The 15,461-nt window shown below is 41.2% G+C and overlaps 1 long non-coding RNA gene across 12 annotated transcripts in view; it reads left to right on the forward strand.

Annotated features, from left to right (window-relative positions):
- LOC147340951 (uncharacterized) overlaps positions 1–15,461 on the forward strand; it is a 49,582-nt gene that overhangs the window by 4,401 nt on the left and 29,720 nt on the right. For 8 of the 12 annotated variants that reach the window (XR_015159179.1, XR_015159181.1, XR_015159186.1 and 5 more), the window contains exon 3: positions 2,234–2,320. The exons of the other annotated variants lie outside the window; for them this stretch is intronic. This is a non-coding gene — a long non-coding RNA (uncharacterized LOC147340951). The remainder of the gene's footprint in view (positions 1–2,233; positions 2,321–15,461) is intronic. 12 annotated transcript variants of the gene reach the window in all.

Genomic DNA, 15,461 nt, shown 5'->3' on the forward strand with positions numbered 1-15,461 from the left:
CTGGTGGCTCAGATGGTAAAGAATCTGCCTGCAGTGCAGAAGACCTGGGTTTGATCCCTGGGTCAGGAATGGCAACCCACTCCAGTATTCTGGCCTGGAGAATTCCACAGACAGAGGAGACTCGTGGGCTACAGTCCATGGTGTCGCAAAGAGTCAGACACGACTGAGCAACTAAACAACTTTGTAGAAACACATGATGAAAGGTCTTCACAGCTTCACCAACTAGTTAATGTAGTGGGCAACTTAGAGGTTGTTGAAACCACTAAACCAGTCACACAAAAGGGACAGAGTTTGGGGCAGAATTATTCTTTTATTTCTGAAAGCCTTCATATATCAAAAAGGCTTCTCTTTAATTGTGAGAAAGCTGGCTCCTGATCATGTTGAAACTTAAAGTGCTAAAACACTTCACATGTGAACCAGCTGGCCTTCCACCTAATTTTAGTGACACCGTTCTCCTATTGACCAATCCCTAATGTGCTATTTGTGATACACAAACCCTTGTAATAGAACAGACCGTAAAATATATGTTCTTTGCCATCGATAGGTATAAAATCTGCTTGAGAAAACAAACAAATGAAATGTGTAGAACTGTAAGAGAAAAGTGGCTGCCTAATTCTGAGGTGAGGGAAAAAAAGAAAAAGTGAAAGTCACTCAGTTGTGTCCCATTCTTAGTAACCCTATCTTATGGACTGTAGCCCACCAGGCTCCTCTGTCTGTGGGATTTCCCAGGCAAAAATACCAGAGCGAGTAGCCATTCCCTTCTCCAGAGGATCTTCCCAACCCAGGGATTGAACCCAGGTCTCCTGCATTGCACAGACTCTTTACGGTCTGAGCCAGTGAGGTACTAACTAACTGGAAATTCAGGATAACATGGTGAAGGGGTGAGATGAGTCAGACCTAGAATAGATGAAGACGTTTTCAAGGAGAACTTGAGCTGCCAAGGCCTGAAAAAGAAATGAGACTTGAATAGGCAAAGCAAAAAAAGGAAGTGAGGAAAAGACAACATATAGAATGGCCTGGAAACAATACTGGCCAATAATGTAAAGGGACCAAAGGGGCTTGAGTAGAATGGTGAGAATATAGATTTTGAATAATAGTAGGAAACATGGTTCTCCCCATAGTGTTTGCCCAGCACGTAAACAGATTTGAATATCAGACATAATAGTAGTGACTGATAAGACTCTAGCCGAAATGTTACAAAATAAAAGAATATTTTAAGGAGCTGATCTGGCAATGGTATGCAGAATAACTAGACACTGATTTTCAAACTTATTTTTCCCTCAGTCCAAATTTTTTGTCCCCAAACAAAAACTTCACAGAAACTCAGTGTGTACAACAGATACAAATCTAGCTGACCTGTAGGAGTGGAGATTACAGTCCTCATGACCACTTGGCTTCTCTCATCCTCTGAGGCGACCCTCTGAGGCACCAGTGCTGAACTCTAGCTGAAACTAGATAAAGTCCTGGCTGGATAAAGTCATGAGGATCGGAACTAAAGTGGCCCCAGAGGAAATGAAGAAAAAGGAACGAATCCAAGAAATATATTTAAAGGAACACACTGTTCCTCTCCACAGATTACAGACAGGATGCAGATGAAAAGAAAAAGGAAACAAGAATTACTAAAACACTGGCTCAAGGCAATAAAAACCCAGTAGCAAACAGGGAGATAATATCTCAGCAGGTACTTGTTGGCACACAGAGCCAGACCAAGGAGCCTGATACCCAGACACTAAAGAGACTCGTTAGGGCAGGACAAGAAAACTAACAAGGTTCCTATAGTCACCAACAGAAAGAGTCTGGGAAGGCTGGAAAAACAGGAAGATTGTGTAACAGTAGGCAAGAAGCAGGCAGACAGCTAAACTCTGGAAGTCCAACAATGGATGTCCTGGCTGGCAAGCAGAGAATAGAATCCACTCTGTAGGCAGAGGCTGAAACAATCAGTACATAGCAGGAATCCAATCATGGGAATTGGGATTAAGAAACAAATGAGCAATTTCTTACGAAGTCTGGCAAAACAGTGCTAAACAAGGCAGTGTACCATGCCTAAAGGAACTGGCACATCAGATGACGTCCAGGAAAAGAGGCAGAGACAGGCGAATAAAAATGGCACACAAGACACCCAGTTACTTCAAGTAATCTGTGAGCTCAGAGTAGGACCACAAATAATAGGTCCACAGGGTGCTAAATGACCCAAACTACTGAAATAATGGCTTCTTGAATTGTCTCTGACTAGGAGCAGGATTGGTCCCAGCAGAAGAAAAGTGGACAACAAGAAAAGCCTTGGGAGCAGTAATGACCAATAATGGTCACTTACCTGGAGGTAAAAGTTAACGTATTCTGTTTTGAGGATTTACAGGGTTTGGTGCAGCCACAGCCCCACAAAAAAGTAGTCCAAGAGACAATAGTGCCAATGTCTCCTTTTGGGGAAAATGTTGAGACTGGTAGAGATTTTGAGAATGTCCAGATTCGTGTCATCAGCAACCCTTTGAATTTTATCTGGAAAATATGTGTCTAACAAAGAACAGATTTCCTGTTCCACATTAACCAAAGACCCAGAGTGATCTTCCAAAGTGGCTTGACAGGTCATGTATGGTGACTGTCCAATCTATAAGTTACTAAGACATAGATGTAGTAATAAACTGAGAGAAAAACATGGTTTGCTTGCTAAAGTACGTGAATCAGTGAAGCACTCACTGGTGGTCATAGGGATGCTATTCATTTTTGAAGTTGAGGGTTTTTTTTTTTAATCAGTGTAAACAGTTTCTTGAAGATGAGTAAGTTCAAGTATGAGACTACAATTATGCAATTAAAATTGATTATCTCTTTTATGTTGTGGTTTGTGTTTATTTTCTAACTTTTTCAAAATATAATTACTTGAAAATTAAGGAATACCTGTTTGACATCTGTAAATAATAAAAACATGTTCTCATATCTGGGCATCAGTAGTTAGGCAAGTCTTAGAAGTAGGTTTATTTTGTTTTATATATTGTCTCATATAAATTTTAACAGCTCTATTGACATGTAGTTTGCATATCATACAATTCACCTTTTTAAATGTATAATTCAGTGGGTTTTAGTATAGTCCCCCAAGTTGTACAACCGTCATCACAATCAATTTTAGAATCTTTTCATCACACCAAAAATGATCCCTTCTTTAGCCGTCTCTCCTCCCCAGTTCCAAGCCACTCCCTGCACCCCCTCCCCTAGCCCCCGACCTGAGGCCACCACTAATTCACTTTATGTCTCTGTAGATTTGCCTATTCTGGACATTTTACATAAATAGTATCATACAACACAGGTTTGTATTGTATGATCGTATCATACAATACATGTTTGTATTGTATGATTGTATCATACAATATATGTATGATTGTATCATACAACACATGTTTTGTATACAATACATGGAGTTTTGCAACTGGCTTCTTTCTCTGAGAATAATATTTTCAGTATTCAAGCATCCCACATCAGTTTTTATTTGTTCATTATTACCTTGTTTTTTCTTGGACACAAATGCAAATCAGTTGTTTAAGCCACCTCCCCTGTTATACACACAGGGACATATACCTACTTGAAATTGAAAAGAATTGATATCCTCACACAAACACCAACCTGGCCCCGCTTTCCTGGCAAAAGCAGGAGATGTGGAGGATTGATTTTCCTATACAGTGATAGAATAATTTCTTTCTGAGCCAGGACCTGCTATTTTATGGAAAGGACCACAAATGCTATATTTAATCACCTATACATTATGTACCAGAACAATTCTTAGAAGTTTATCTTAATGAATTAAACAGAGAAACCCAGAAACCAATTACATTAAATTATATTTTACCTAATACAGTAGCAGAGAGTAGATAGGTCTTTACTTTCAAGTCTTCCATTATAACATATTAGAAGCTAAAATGTATAGCAGAGTCATTTAGAAGGCCTTCTTTGAGATTTACACGTGATTTTCCAGGAAAATTTTTAGGAAGGACTTTTGGTCACTGGATGATTTCTTGGAAACTAGATTCAAATATCTCTGTCTTGCAGCTACTTTTATCATATTTATTTTCTCAAGTAGCCCTGTATCATTCGGAGAAGGCAATGGCACCCCACTCCAGTACTCTTGCCTGGAAAATCCCATGGACGGAGAAGCCTGGTAGGCTGCAGTCCATGGAGTCGCTAAGAGTCGGACATGACTGAGCAACTTCACTTTCACTTTTCACTTTCATGCATTGGAGAAGGAAATGGCAACCCACTCCAGTGTTCTTGCCTGGAGAATCCCAGGGACGGGGGAGCCTGGTGGGCTGCCATCCATGGGGTCACACAGAGTTAGATGTGACTGAAGTGACTTAGCAGCAGCAGGAGCCCTGTATCATTTACTTTCTGCTGCCTTCAAAACAGAAAGGCTAATTTGAGCTGCCATCTCTTCAATACTAGCAGCTTCACCTTACACCTTGACATTACACAAGGGCAGATCTGCCTCTAAACTCTATGAACCAATGCTGATTTGCATAAAAATTTCCATCCTGAAATTCCTCACCATGTTGTTGCTTTATACCATCAAAATCCCCAAAGTCCTGGCTTGGAGAGTGGCCAAATTCAAAGATACACAGGGTCAAGCTTGATCCCAAATCTACAGAAGAAATCTTCCATCACAGGCACAGCCCAATGATAATATATAACTGTTATTAGAAGACTGCTTTTTTTCCCTTTTATACTACTTTTGATTATTAAAACTATAAAATAATTAGATTTTATTTTAGCTAGCATATTAGAGCCTATACATATAATTTAAATTGAGATATTAATGCATATTAAGTAGTAACTATATCTAGGGCATGGTGCTAAGGATAAATGACTGCTACACTATTCATCATCTCAATGGGCTTAAAATGTAGTCAAGGCAACTGGCAGGTATAGATTTAACTGCAAAAGAATGTTACAGAAGCATATAAGAATAAGAGAATGGGGAATATTTCATGGAAAAGCTGGACCTTTTAAGTATAAGTAGTATCCCACAACTTGAAACTTAAAAGGGTATTTGATGGAGAGGGAACAGCATGACCTACAGTATAGAGATAGAAAAATGTGGGCTGAATTTGGAAACTGACTAGTCATCTAATGGGACTGGAGAGTAGGTTTTGTAATTGTATGGTGTGTGCTTAGTCACTCAGTCGTATCCAATTCTTTGTGACCTCATGGACTGTAGCCCACCAGGTTCCTCTGTCCATGGAATTTCCCAGGCAAGAATACTAGAGTGGGTTGCCATTCCCTTCTCCAGGGGACCTTCCCAACCCAGGGATATAACCCAGGTCTCCTGCATTGGAGGCAGGTTCTTTACCATCTGAGCCACCAGGGAAGCCCTTGTAATTGTATAGTGGGAGATAAAGCTGAGAAAGCACAATGAGGCCAAGTTGGGAAAACTTGAAATGCCATCCTGAACTCTGAATTTATTCTTTAAGTCGTGAGAGATTTATGAAGAGGAAAAAACACATGATTAGCCCTATATTTTAGGGAAATGCTCTGGCATTGGTATGTAGGATGGTTTGTAAGATAAGAAACTAGAGGCAGGGAGATACATACATTAGGATGTCACTTTCAAAAACCATTCTTTTATTGGGGAATAAGAATGTTAACTCAGCCTGAGTGCCAGCAAGAAGACATGACATCATGCAGTTATCCACAATAGTCCAGAGAAGGAGGAACTGCAAGGGTGAGCCAAGGTGAAATCTACTATGAATAACCAGGAGGCAAAAATCAATAAAGACAATGTAAAGGGCTAAGGTCCCCATTAGACTTGGCATGTAGACCCAAGAATTTGTAAGGTAGAGTCAGGATCATATTGAGAAGCTGTCTTAAAGAACAAAGGGGAATTGGTGGTAAATAGCCTGGAGGCATCCATAGCTTAACTTTATTGGTTGGTGGATATGAGATACATGAATGTGCTGGACTGGTTCAAGGGACCAAGGACAGTTAGTTAGATATTTAAATGATATTTTCACGATAATTAGTCCATGAACTGAAACAGTAGAAAAGAGAACAGAAAGATAGGAACAGATTTCACAGGTATTAGTCTCTGGATTTGATTACCTTATATAGGCAATTGGGGAATGGAAAGAGTAGAAGATAATTCTGACATTTCAGTACCAAATAACAGAGTGATAATAGTGCAGGTTAGGAATCTAGGAGGAGAAACACATTTGGAAAATATCAATATAATGCTGAGTTATATACGAAGGGAGCCACATTTCAGGTGCCTGCAGATGGAAATGACATTAGACATTAGGTCTGGTGTTTCTGAGAAAGTTCAGAGACAGAGATGAAGATTTAGAGTCATTTACCTAACTAGCTTAAAGTTCAACATTCAGAAAACAAAGATCATGGCATCCGGTCCCATCACTTCATGGGAAATAGATGGGGAAACAGTGGAAACAGTGTCAGACTTTATATTTTGGGGCTCCAAAATCACTGCAGATGGTGACTGCAGCCATGAAATGAAAAGACGCTTACTCCTTGGAAGGAAAGTTATGTCCAACCTAGATACCATTTTGAAAAGCAGAGACATTACTTTGCCAACAAAGGTCCATCTACTCAAGGCTATGGTTTTTCCAGTGGTCATGTATGGATGTGAGAGTTGGACTGTGAAGAAAGCTGAGCGCCGAAGAATTGATGCTTTTGAACTGTGGTGTTGGAGAAGACTCTTGAGAGTCCCTTGGACTGCAAGGAGATCCAACCAGTCCATTCTGAAGGAGATCAGCCCTGGGATTTCTTTGGAAGGAATGATGCTAAAGCTGAAACTCCAGTACTTTGGCCACCTCATGCGAAGAGTTGACTCATTGGAAAAGACTCTGATGCTGGGAGGGATTGAGGGCAGGAGGAGAAGGGGACGACAGAGGATGAGATGGCTGGGTGGCATCACTGACTCGATGGACGTGAGTCTGGGTGAACTCCGGGAGTTGGTGATGGACAGGGAGGCCTGGCGTGCTGCGATTCATGGGGTCGCAAACAGTCAGACATGACTGAGTGACTGAACTTAACTGAACCTAACTAGCAGGTGACGATGTGGGAGTAGGTGAGATGACCAGGGAAGAGACTATAGAGGGTTATGAGAACCAAAGAAAAAAGTTTATTGAAAGCTCATTTTTAAGTGTGGACAGGGGAAAGAAATCATCCAAGGCTATCACCTAAGAAAGTTTATTACTCATAGTAGATCCTTTGATTTTAGTACTGAGTGACAAGGAGAGTCATGATAGCAGGATGCTAGAATGCAGATTGGGAATCTGGGAAAAGAAACATTTTTGGTATTGGATGGCAGGATGTTAAAAAAATGTTCAGAAACACCCATTCAGGTACAATGGGATCCAGGAAAGTACAGTAACACAGAGGCCAGACATTAAAGAAATGGTAACCAGCAGAAAAGTAAAGAAGGATGAAGTCTTTCTATATTAAATATAGAAATCAGGAAACTGAGGAACAGATTTCTTCTTGGAAACAATACACACTTGGGAGACTGTACACACATTAAAATAAAGCTCATGTAGCTCAGAACTCCACCTTTGAGATGGCTGTCAGAGACAGTTCATCAGCCAAATAAGAAAAAGTCTAGTTTCTTCAGAGAGTACTCATTCTTGACATACACATGCTGTTGGCTTCTTTCACTATTTGATCCCTCTTTTCTCTATTCCCTCCTTTCTCTTCTTTTTTCACCATAGTTCACTATCCTCCCCATCCTCCAACGTGTAGTAGTTCCAACCCTCAGTGCGGTGTGAAAGTCTGTGCTGGTGTTGGCTTGTGACCAGACACAGGGTAGAGTGGCTGTAAAAGGTGGAGGCTAGGTCCAAGGAGTCCAGCTGGGGCTAAGAGCCTGGGGGAGCAGTACTCAGAATGTATCAGAAAAGAGATGACCTGCTATATTTTATTTGTGGGCTGGAAGCCTGCTCTAAGTGCTAGAGGTTTATGTGTGCTCAGCTGTGTCTGAGTCTTTCTGACCCCATGGACTGTAGCTGCCAGGTTCCTCTGTACATGTGATTTTTCTAGGCAAGAATACTAGAGTGGGTTGCCATTTCCTTCACCAGGGGATCTTCCTGACCCAGGAACTGAACCTACATCTCTTGCATCTCCTGCATTGGCAGGCGGATTCTTTACCACTGAGCCACCCATGAAGCCTGCTAGAGGCTTCATCATCATGTCAATTACATTAAGTTAAGGATTACTTAGCTTCCCTTGTAGCTCAATGGGTAAAGAATCTGCCTGCAATGCAGAAGACCTGGGTTTGATTCCTAGGTCTGGTTATTCAGGAGTAAGTTGCACCTCATTTTCTAAATCTATCCTGTTACTTCAAGAAAGCTGAGCTTGGTTAATTTGTACAGTAAACTACACTTTAGAAATATGTTTCAGAAGCTTTATTACATAAATCCTACATCTTGATACTGAGTTCTTACCTCAGGGGAACACAGTGAACTTCTACCTTTAGGGTAACCCAAGATCATGGGCTCTAATTTAAAGACTTGCCTCTGGGTGATGGTGGCATATCCAGGGGGTTTACCATGTAGACCTCAGAGGTCAGGATTTTTAACCACACCCACCAGTTTTGGCCACCAAGGCAATTCACAAGAAAGGGCCTAATAGACAAGCCACGAGACAGAGCAGTGATCTAGCGTTGAGCTAGAACAGTGGTTCACAGAGCATCAGCATCAGAATCACCTGGAAGCTTGTTAGAACTAAAAATTCTCAAGCACCAACTTAAACCTACTGGATCAAAAACTATGGTGTAATCCAGCAATCTGTGTTTAACAAGCCCTCCACATGATTCTGATACATGCTCAGATGTGAGGACCACTCTGGTAAAAGAAAACAAATCATGAACAGGAGGGTTATAGGACAGAGGAGACAGAAAAAACAAGGTACCAGTGAGGGATGAAGTTGAATGAAGGTAGGGGAATCCTGAGTTGTACCTTTCCAATTGTCATCCCAAGAACAGCACTTCTATTCAGATGTTTTTAAAAGTGCTGAACTGCATGTTTAACATATAGCAATAAATGGAATGGAATAAGAGACCAGATGTTGAATGAAGGGCAAGAACAGAGACAGGAGTAACCGGTAAAGGAAAAGGATTAGATCCAAGCCAGCAGGAGCTGTCAGGAGTAAAGCAAAGCACAGCAGGGGTAGAAGACCAAAAGAGGTAAATTGGTTGCTTCTAATAGTTTAGGAGAAGTCTGATGCCCCTGACAGTACTGTAGTACCAGAGAGAACAAGCAGCTCCAAGGGTAGGAATGGGGTCAAGGAGATGGAGATATTTATATTCCAAAATTATATGAATGTGCTCCTGTAAGAATCAAGACATTACTGTAAACCAGGCCATTGATATTTCAGCAGGGAGTATGGCTTATGAAACCACTTTATTCCACATTAACAGCTCTCAGCTGTGCATTGAATTTCTAATGCAAATAGAATCAATGGATCTATAAGAAAGTATGTGCATGCTAAGTCACTTCAGTTGTGTCCAACTCTTTGGACCCTATAAACTGTAGTCCACCAGTCTCTTCAGTCCATGGGATTCTCCAGGTAAGAATACTAGAGTGGGTTGTCATGCCCTCTTCCAGGGAATCTTCCTGACCCAGGGATCAAACCTGCATCTCCTGTGTCTCCTGCATTGCAGGCAGATTCTTCAAGCACTGAACCACCGGGGAAGCCCCTATAAGAAAGCAGATACATTTAAATCTGAGTAAGATGGTTTGTGAATTAGTCTTTGTCATAACTTGAAAATACACTGCTAGGAGGCTTTATGGCTATCAGTAACACAAAGTCTGTAAGAAGAGGAAACTAACTAGGACTGGTAGAGACTCAGGAATTTAAGGTCAAGGATCTGGGGAAACCAATTTATCTGTATATTGTGGCTTGGCGGGAAAGGGCAAGGAGGCAGTCAGTCAGGTAGTAAGGCTTGGCAGACTCCACTGTAATGGAAGATGTAGTCCTTGCCTGAGTATCTAGTCAGACACATGGACCAAGGCAGTGAGGGATTCATACAACAAATGTCTGTGTTCAGCATCAAGGAAAGAGTTATCTGTCTGATCAGGCAAGTATCAGGTCCATCTACATGTGCCACCTATTTTCTCCTGGGACTCACCTGATGGATGAAGATCCTTGGTTCAGGTCTCCACTCCTCCACTGCATGGGTGCATGTTGAGTCGCTTCACTCATATCTGATTCTTTGTGACCCTATGGAGTGTAGCCCTCAAGGCTCCTCTGTCCATGGAATTCCCCAGGCGAGAATACTGGAGTGAGTTGCCATACCTTCTCCAGGGGATTGTCCCAACCCAGGGATCAAACCTGTGTCTCTTATGTCTCCTGCATTGGCATGCAAGTTCTTTACCACTAGCACCACCTAGGAAGCCCCTTCCCTCCCACACTACGTGCTATATACTTTGGAGCATGTAACTTCATTCCACTGTGCCAGTTTTCTCCTCTGTAATTTAGTAACTACTTCATAGTGTTGATGAGGCTGAAATGAGATATGTGCATGTCAAATGATTTACTCAGGGTCTGCTACACAAAGTACTTGAATACATTTCAGCTATCATTAAAAGAGGAAGTACACATTATGATTTACCCCACGTTTTACAAGACTTTAGGACCTGACCAAGTAATTTAACTAGTACTGCTGTTAATAAAGCGAATGGATGTGATGAAATTCCAGCAGAACTATTCGTATCCCTAAAGGAGGATGCCATCAAGGTTTTGCATTCATTATGTCAGCAAATCTGGAAGACACAACAGTGGCCACATGACTCGGAAAAGGTCAATCCTCATCCCAGTTCCCAAGAAGGGTAATACCAAAGAATGCTAACCATTGGGCAGTTGCAGTCATCTCCCATGACAGTAAGGTCATGCTTAAAATCTTGCATGCTAGGCTTCAGCATTACACGAACCAAGAACTTCCAGATGTTCAAGTTCAGTTTAGAAAAGGAAGAGAACTAGAGATCAAATTGCCAACATTTGCTAGATTATAGAGAAAGCAAGGGAATTTCAGGAAAACATCTATGTCTGTTTCATCAGCTATGCTAAAGCCTTTGACTATGCGGATCATGACAAACTATGGAAAGCTCTTAGAGAGATGGGAATACCAGACCATCTTACCTGTCTCCTGAGAAACCTGTATGTGGGTGAAGAAGTAACAGAACTCTGTATGGAACAACTGATTGGTTTAAGATGGAGAACGGAGTACCACAGGGCTGTCTGCTGTCATCCTGTTTGTTTAACCTATACGCTGACCATATCATGAGAAATGCTGGACTGGATGAGTTACAAGCCAAATCAAGATAGGCAGGAGAAACATCAACAATCTCAGATATGCAGATGATACCACTCTAATGGCAGAAAGCGAAGAGGAACTAAAGAGCCTCTTGATGAGGATGGAGGAGAGTGAAAGAGCTGGCTTAAGACTAAATATTAAAAAAAAAAAAAAAAAACTAAGATCATGGCATCTGACCCCATTACTTCATGGCAAATAGAAGGGGAAAAGGTGGAAGTAGTGGCAGATTTCATCTTCTTGGGCTCCAAAATCACTGCGGATGGTGACTGCAGCCATGAAAACAGAAGACAATCACTTCTCGAAAGTGATGACAAACCTAAACAGTGTGTTGAAAAGCAGAAACGTTACTGTGCCAACAAAGTCTGTATAGTCAAGCCTATGGTCTTCCGAGTGATCATGTACAGTTGTGAGAGCTGGACCTTAAAGAATGCAGAACGCCAAAGAATTGATGCCTTCAAACTGTGGTGCTAGAGAAGACTCCTGAAAGTCCTTTGGACAGCAAGGAGATCAAACCAATCAATCTTAAGAGAGATCAACCCTGAATACTCACTGGAAGGACTGATGCTGAAGCTGAATGAACCATCAACCATCAACCATCAACGTGTGCTTAGTTGTTCAGTCATGTCCAACTCTTTACAACCCCATGGACTGTAGCCCCTCAGGCTCCTCTATCCATGGGGATTCTCCAGGCAAGAATACTGGAGTGGGTTGCCATTCCCTCCTTCACAGGATCTTCCCAACCCAGGGATTGAACCCAGGTCTCCCGCATTGCAGGCAGATTTTTTACCAATTCCAGTATTTTGGTCATCTGATGCAAACAGCCAACTCATTGGTAAAGTCCCTGATGCTTGGAAAGACTGAGGGCAGGAGAAGAGAGTGTCAGAGGATGAGATGGCTGGATGGCGTCACTGATACAATGAATATGAATTTGGGCAAACTCTGGGAGATGGTGAGGGACAGGGAGGCCTGGTGTGCTGCAGTCCATGGGGTCACAAAGAGTTGGATGTGACTGGGCAACTGAACAACAACAAACACATGCATTAATTTCCTCATAAATGGGGTTAAGAATGATACTTCCATTATAGGTTCCTTTCAGAATAAGATTAATTAATGCATAGAAAATGCTTAGTGCACTACCTGACACATAGTAATACTCATTAACTGTTAACTACAATTATTACTTCTCAAAGTTATGTGTAATTTCCTGAACACTTTATTGAGCTGCAATTGACATATGACACACTACACATATTAAAGTATGAGTTGATCAAATTTGTATCCAAAATAGTCAAATTTATACATGCACAGAATAGAATGGGGGTTTCCAGAGATTAGGATAAGGAGTGTAAGGGGAATTGCTAATCAACAGGTATAAAGTTTCAGTTATGAAAGATGAATAGGCTCTACAGATCTGCTGTACAATATCATGCCATTAGATAATCCTGTATTGTACACATGAAAATCTATTAAGAGGGTAGATCTCCTGTTAAATTTTCTTACCACAAAAAGTAATATTTTTAAATAGACATTTGTATATAACCCTGTGCAACTATCACCTCAATCAAGAAAATGAACATATCCATCAGCCCCAAACTTTCCTCCTGCCACTATGTAGCTTCTTGATCCCATTCCAGCCTTGTCCCCAGGCAAACGCTGATCTGCTTTCTGTCACTGCGATTACTTTGCGTTTTTATACAGTTTCATATAAATGCAATCCTTATAGTATATACTCATTTTTCCTCTGGCTTATTTCACTTGGCATCTTTATTTGAGATCCAACCATGCTGTTGGATTCTTACTGTTGATTAGTATTCCATTTTATGACTATACCACAATATGTGTATTCAACTATAAGTCTTTGTGTATGCAGTCTTATATTCGAGGAATGATTCAAGGGATTAGATCTGATAGACAGAGTGCCTGAAGAACTGTGGACAGAGGTTCGTAACATTGTATAGGAGGCAGTGACCAAAACCATCCACAAGAAAAAGAAATGCAACAAGGCGAAATGGTTGAGGAGACCTTACAGATAGCTGAGAAAAGAGAAGACATGAAAGACAAAGGATAAAAGGAAGTGAAAAGTGAAAGTCACTCAGTCATGTCCAAGTCTTTGCTACCCTATGGACTATACAGTCCTTGGAATTCTCCAGGCCAGAATACTGGAGCAGGTAGCCATTTCTTTCTCCAGTGGATCTTCCCAACCCAGGGATTGAACCCAGGTCTCCGAATTGCAAGCAGATTCTTTAGCAGATGAGCCACAAGGGAAGCCCAAAAAGGAAAGATATACTCAACTAAATGTAGAGTTGCATAGAATTGCAAGGAGAGATCAGAAAGCTTTCTTAAGTGGACAATGCAAAGAAATAGAGGGAAAAAAATAGAATAGTAAAGACTAGAGATCTCTTCAAGGAAATTAGAGATACCAAGGAAACATTTCACGCAAAGATGGGCACAATAAAGGACAGAAATGGTATGGACATAACAGAAGCAGAAGATATTAAGAAGTGGCAAGAATACACAGAACTATACAGAAAAGGTCTTAATGACCTGGATAACCACCATGGTGTGATCACTCACTAGAGCCAGATATCCTGACTTGTGAAGCCACGTGGGCCTTAGGAAGCTTTACTACGGACAAAGCTAGTGGAAGTGATGGAATTCCAGCTGAGCTATTTCGAATCCTAAAAGATGATGCTGTGAAAGTGCTGCACTCAATGTGCCATAAACTTGGAAAACTCAGCAATAGCCACAAGACTGGAAAAGGTCGGTTTTCATTCCAGTCCCAAAAAAGGACAGTGCCAAAGAATGTTCAAACTACCATACAGTTGCACTCATTTCACATGCTAGCAGGTAATGCTTAAAATTCTTCAAGCTAGGTTTCAACAGTACATGAAACAAGAAATTTCAGGTGTATAAGCTGAATTTAGAAAAGACAGAGGACCCAGAGATCAAATTGCCGTTTTCTGTTGGATTATACAAAAAGCAAGGGATTTCCAGAAAAACATCTACTTACTTCTGCTTCATTGACTATGCTAAAGCCTTTGACTGTGTGGATCACAACAAACTGTGGAAAATTCTTGCATGAGATGGAAATACCAGACCACCTGACCTGCCTCCCGAGAAACCTGTATGCATGTCAAGAAGCAACAGTTAGAGACAGACATGGAACAACAGACTAGCTCCAAATTGGGAAAGGAGTACATCAAGGTTGTATATTTGTCACTCTGCTTATTTAACTTATATGCAGAGTACATCATGTGAAATGCTGGGCTAGATGAAGTTCAAGCTGGAATCAAGATTGCTGGGAGAAATATCAATAACCTGAGATATGCAAATGACACCACCCTAAAGGCAGAAAGCAAAGAGGAACTAAAGAGCCTCTTGATGAAGGTAAAAGAGGATAGTGAAAAAGCTGGCTTAAAACTCAACATTCAGAAAACTAAGATCATGGCATCCGGGTCCATCACTTCATGGCAAATAGATGGGGAAACATGGAAACAGACTTTACTTTCTTGGGCTCCAAAATCACTGCAGACAATGAATACAGACATGAAATTAAAAGAGGCTGACTCCTCAGAAGAAAAGCTATGAGGAACCTAGACTGGGTATTAAAAAGCAGAGACATCACTTTGCTGACAAAGGTCCATCTACTCAAAGCTATGGTTTCTCCAGTATTCATGTATGGATGTGACAGTTGGACTATAAAGAAAGCTGAGCACCGAAGAATTGATGCTTTTGAACTGTGGTGCTGGGGAAGACTCTTGAGAGTCTCTTCAACAGCAAGGAGATCCAACCAGTCTATCCTAAAGGAAATGTTGAAGCTGAAGGTCCAATACTTTGGCACCAGATGCGAAGAGCTGACTCATTTGAAAAGACCTTGATGCTGGGAGAGATTGAGGGCAGGAAGAGAAGGGGGTGACAGAGGATGTGATGGTTTGATGGCATCATCAACTTGATAAACATGAGTTTGAGCAAACTCTGGGAGATCATGAAGGACAGGGAAGCCTGGCATGCTGTAGTCCATGGAGTTGCAAAGAGTCGGACCCAACTGAGTGACTGAACAACAACAACAAGGCTGTTATTTCTTTCAAGAAAAAACCTAGGCGTGGAATTGACTGGGTCATATGGTAGATGTATATTTAACTTGTTAAGAAACTGCTGAAAT

This window comes from Bos grunniens, chromosome X, assembly GCF_055505025.1.
Source record: "Bos grunniens cultivar Pamir isolate PY7600 chromosome X, Bosgru_T2T1.0, whole genome shotgun sequence".
NCBI lineage: Eukaryota > Metazoa > Chordata > Mammalia > Artiodactyla > Bovidae > Bos > Bos grunniens.